Genomic DNA, 6,000 nt, shown 5'->3' on the forward strand with positions numbered 1-6,000 from the left:
CAGAGGATGGTGCATGGTGAGAGCAGCATGAAATTAGATTTCAGGGAGGCAGCACCAGTGAAAGTGACTGGCTTCAGTCACAATCTCTGGCACAAGAGAAAAATACGAGGAACATTCACCTTATAGGACATCTTTTTGAGGCTTTTGTTTCATGGTCTGTCACAAGGGAAGAAGGCTGTCAAGAAGACAGGGGAAAAAAAGCAAAGACAGAAGAAGCTCTTTGGATAAGGTCTGATGTTACGGAAGTGGAAACATGGCTTTTCTCACTGTCTGAAATGTGGATCTCTGAGATTTCTATCCAGCAGCTACACTTGTATTTATCGTGGTTTTACTAAGCTTTGATGTAAAATCTGAGTCCATCATATCCCACAGAATAAAAGCAGATATCAATAAACTTTTTTTTTTTAATAAATAGAATTTCTGAGATACTAATAAAATGAATATTTGTTAAAGCTGGGGTAGGCAGTTTCATTTTGGCATCACTGGGCAAAAATCACATAATTAACACTGACCATATGATATTCAACTGAACTGAGAGAAAACTAGACTTCTGCACCTCTTCTTGGCTCTGTTTTCAGACTTTAGAAAATCTAGCCTGTGATGGGAGATTCCTATTGGCTGCTTTACAGATGTACATGCAGGTGAATAAACAAATAAAGCGTGTTAGTATCAGCAAATATATTCAGAGATGGGGAGTAAATGATGCTAATAGTTTAGCCCTCTGCTTACCGGAGCGAAAGGCTTGCACCTGCGGCGTTAAGTTCACGTTTATGTAGCTCACATTAGCTAGAGCCTCGAAGTGCAGTGTGTTCTCCACCTCACTCCCCACTGCTATAGACCAGAGGGGTTTCCAACTGGTGGGTCATGGTCCAAAAGTGGGTCGCAGATCCATTCTGAATGGACCATAGGTGACTTACAAACATGAGTGCCTAACAGCTACTTAACAGAGACAGCAAACTAAGTCAGTGACATGGCTAACAGCAAGCATGATGCTGAATAGATTAAACTGTGTGGACCTAGATCTGGACCTGGACTAATGACTTCCTTGCTGGACCAGTTGGGATCCACTGCTATCGACCACCTTGCCAGGAGGAGAGTGGGCAGCAGCTCTGGAGTCTGACCTCCCATCTGTGACCGCAGTATTCAAAATCCAGCCAGTGCAAACCCCAGTTCTAGGGGATCAGACAGTGGCAGTGACTTCCCACCAGATCAGCAAACTTTCTGTTGCTGCCGTTACACAGGTTAGGTTAGACCTTGCATTTGGGATTTGAGCTGGGCGAATTCAAGGCATTACAGCCTGCTGTTGTATGGGAAACACTGGGTTACTGAATGAAGCGTTCTGCATATGTCCATGGTCGTCTGGTGGGAGAGGCTTAGGACAGAGAGGGGAGAGCTGCAGGAGGAGGGTGTATTTTCAAATTCTAAAATCTTTAAATATCTGAAAAATACTGGGATATTCAGGCCTCTACCACAAACCGAGATTATTGGGTTTGCCAGCTGTTTCTGGGCTCAACTCATGTTCTACGGTGTCCCAAAGAAGAACAAAACAGTGTCCAGAAAAGTGACAATGAACAGAAGCCAACTGATATTCTATGGATCATTCAGATCATTTTGCTGTTCCATATTTCCCTCGTGTCACTCTGCTTTTAAAACAGAATTTTTAAATACATAGCGGCAATAATAGATGCATTTCTATGCGAAGAGTCTTTTCATTCCTGACAGGATTCTTGACAGTGATGATGCTTTTACACTCCTTTTCAGCCAAAGCAACTCAGAATAACTCGAGGCGACTTTGAGATGATAATTGGATATAAAGACTATACCCTCTGGTGTCTTTTATTAGAAAAATAACATGCACAATGTTAAATATTTCCCATGATTGTATATGCAACATGTCTCTCAGAGAGACCTCATCAGGTATTCACTGCTTTTCTTCTTATGTCTGCTCTGGCAGTCGCAGTGACATTACTTTTAACTTTTTGTTTCATGTGCGTCGCATTTTTGTAGTAGTTTATTCATTATCAGACAAAAAAAGGAAAAAATATTCACTATATGTATATTATAATATTTCCCACACTTATTTATAGGCTTACTTCAATGGAAATTATTTCTAGTGTTTCTACAGCTTCTTGTTTTACTCAGAGATTTTACCTTGTTGAATGTCACTTTTTGCTGTCACTCTAACCAAATTTTCTCACGTGTTCCCATTTCATGCTTTTTCTTTCAAGTTTTCCACTCAAGGTTCTGATGACATCGCTTGTTATTTAACCACTCTGCCTCTTCCAGTAGTGGAATGCAATCAAGTACATTTACTCAAGTTCTCTCCTTTAGTCCATTTTCAAGGTACTTGTATTTTACTTGAGTATTTGGATTTTATACTGATTTATACTTCGACCCTTCTACATTTTGGGGACCAATATTGGACTTTTAATTTTACTATTTTTATTTGACAGCTTTAGCTACCTTGCAGATTTAGATTAATGATACAAAATGTAATAAAAAGGCTCCCTTTGCCATCTTTATTTGTGACAAGATGAAACCATTTTAGAACGTTGCAGACAAAAGTTGCAGCAGTGTGAACTGACCGTCTGAGCTCGACTCAAGCCGGCTGATGGTGTCACCTGCAACAATCTTCGGAGGCTGGTTTTAGAACGTACAGCAGGTCACCAGTTTCAACAGCCAATCACCTTGTCCACTGGTTGAGTCAAAATGACCGCAGATGGCAAACGAAAGACTTTCACCCAAGAGACTGCAGTTTGTGTCCCATGTGAAACCAAAATCAACATTTTAACTCAAGGTTTTCAGAGTTTTCTAAACCCAACTGTAACCAATATAGAATGTGCTGTCATTAAGGGGTTAACTAACTAAGCGACAAATCGCGTGATGCCAGCAGAGGGTGCACTTTCGCTATAAACAACTCAAGTGCTACATCGTGAGAGCCTGGTTTCTGTTGATTTCCACCGTGTTTATTTCTTGCTGTTAACGATTGGTTTTGATCCTGGATTTAGTTTGGTTCCATACCACGCTGACTTCGATAGCGAGCCTGTCCCAGTGAGCGACACTCAACCGAAGGATCATTTTGATGCAGCATGGCCGACTGTGTCAGATTCCATTCTGGGAGTGATTGAACTGATTCGCATCAGGATTTCGGACACTGGATCCAGGATAGGGAACACTCAAAAGTATTTTGTTTTACTGCCCGGGTAGATTAACTTTATCTTGTCTCACAAACACAGGCTAAAAGATAATTTACTCTATTTTTCTGTACTTTTTTTAAAGGTTTGTTGCAGAGATTGTGCAGTAACCCTAGCCTGGAAATCCAGACCCAAATCTAGAAAGATTTAGGGTCTGGCCATGAGTAGTGAAAATGGCCCAACTCGAGGAGCGGCACCAAGCATGCATTTGTAAATATCACTGCACGCAATTGGATAACACTACAACCAATCAGAACAATACACGGGGTGACGTATACGCTTAGCTACCAGCGGAGCTAACTGGTAGATTAGACTCTTGTTGTATCCGGTCGGCAAAACAGTTAAAACGTCCTTCTTGCAAAGGAAAGACTCGAGTGCCGTCTTCTGTTCCTCTTTTAGAGAAAAAGCCAAGTCTAACTCGTTCATTGTAGCGGCCGTTTCAACCAACTGGTGTTCATCAGTAGCCATCTTGCAATGTTTACTGACTGATTCTGGACTTTGTCGTCGCAGCGCTGTTGTCATCTGTTTAGCTCGCCTCTGGCCCTCCTATATCAGATACACCGATGTGATTGGTGCAGCTCGGCTCCAACGGCATGGGTAATGAGCATCATTACTGATTGCCAGAGTGACTTGCTGAGCAAATTCAAATTGTGCTCTCACGAGAGCTCTGGATTTCCAGGGCACAATAACCCTGCAATAAATCTCCATGTGCAACATATTCTCATAGAACAGATAATATGATATCTACAAATAAGCACCCCACGAATGACATCATGTCCTTAACATACAGTTATGTAATTAATATAAAGTTATGGAGGTTAGATCAGGCAACTTAAGTTACTGTGGTTAGGTTTAGGAAAAGAAACATGGTGATGATGTACCTTAAAACGACTCCAAGTTCACACAGTTCCGAACATGCGACTCCAGGGGAAAGTCCACATTGTTGTGGCCCATCCATCATCTTGACCTGCCTCCTCACAAGACTGCTGGGGACTGCTTGTTTACTCCTGTCAGTGCATTGGTCACACGATTGCAGCCTTTCAAAATATGCAGAATTTGGGTGCATTACTTTTTATAGGAAGACATACGATCAGTTTGTTAGAGCAGCCTGCCTTGTGAGTCTTGTCAACTCCACACTCCACCCAGAACCTTGGTAACTGATGTGTAGATATCCTTTCTAATTCAGAACAGAGGTGCTACATAACCAAGTAGTTTTGTTGCCTTAACCTAACTGCAATCATTTGACAACTTTAACGACGTATTTCAGCTGTGCGTCACTTAGAGACGCTAAAGGGTTCCCTGTGAGGTGCAATGAGATCATGAGGAGCATGACCAGGTTGTATTTTTGCAATATAGTATTGCTATTTTTATGTAAGTGAAATATCTGAATACTTCCTCCACTGCCTTTCTCACATGTTCACACGTGTAGCTGGATTGGGTAATCCAGAGTTAACAGAACCAGATTGATAACCACATTCATTATACAGCTTTAGCGTTCGGCTCACTGAAGCCTGCTAACTGGAAGAGAGCCAGACAACTGTGCTGTCCAGGCTCCAGGTCTGAGCTGACTCACAGGAATAAAACAATATAATATTTCTCTCAATACCATTATCTCATTTTTGGTCAAACATAAAAGAAAGGTGTAAATACTTATTGTATATCTTTCCTGTTGTTCGTGTTAACTACAGATATTGGCAGTCTGTTAATTAATTGGACGTCTATTGCCAACATTTATGAAGTGAACTGCTTTCACACCCACAGGCGAGGCAAACAGTATCGAGTTTTGTTTATTATGTCAGGAGCCATTAATTTGCTGCCAGCTTTATATTGAATATGTTATCAGAAACCTGGCAAGCGAGTGAGAGCGAAGACAAAATGAGCCAATTTAATACTGTTTGGCAGGAGGAGTCAGATTTCACTGCTCGCTGGGCTTTTGTCTGACTGGGAATCTCTGAAAATGAATTTGCGCGACCTCATTCTCCCGAGGTGTTTGCACCTGTACCTTAATTTTAGCGACAGTGCTTTCATTAGTGCTCCGTGATGCAGAACTGCAATGGGCGTTGGGATAATTTTCTGTTTCCTGACAAGGGAGCTCATTGTCTGCTAACATGCTCTGTGTCCAAGTCAAACACTTTTCAGTTACAAACAGCCTTGATTTCAGCTCTGCAGTCACGCAAACATTCCTTTCATTTTATTCTGAGCTAAAGGTGGATGAAGGTTAGGAAAGTGCCAGCATTTCAACAAACAGGTGCTTAAGTAATCTGCTTTTTGTTAAGTTATTTGTGCTGTTATTGCACACAAATGACCTCTCAAAACTGACTTGAAAAGCAAATAAGTGGAAGCAAAATGAGCCTTAGAAGATTTTGTCTTAAAACCTGTGAACCGTAAAGGGAGACTAAAACATCATAGTCGGGGCTCAAATGTTCTTTGTGATACTTTTAAAAGGAGAGATGAGAATAGAAGAAAAATGTGTAATAAAACCACAAAAAATAATACAATTTTTGCATCTAATTCATGAACGAACCCAAGGAATGACGCACATTATCGACAGTGATGCTGTTTCCTTTTATAATTCCCAGTCATCTACAATTTATGAAAATTCATTAAAAGAGGTCACAGCTTCAGCAAAGATTGGACTTGTATTAAATAACCCAAGTTCTCTGTGGGATATGACTCGCTTGAAGTCAAGAACAAGGAGAAATTGATATCACAAAAAGCAGACTTCAGACTGGACTCACTGCCCTGATAATATACATGTGATGCAGTTTGCAGATCGTGACATCACCCACAGGACTCTCAGTTTTAA

Source organism: Epinephelus lanceolatus, chromosome 14, assembly GCF_041903045.1.
Source record: "Epinephelus lanceolatus isolate andai-2023 chromosome 14, ASM4190304v1, whole genome shotgun sequence".
NCBI classification, from domain to species: Eukaryota; Metazoa; Chordata; class Actinopteri; order Perciformes; family Serranidae; genus Epinephelus; species Epinephelus lanceolatus.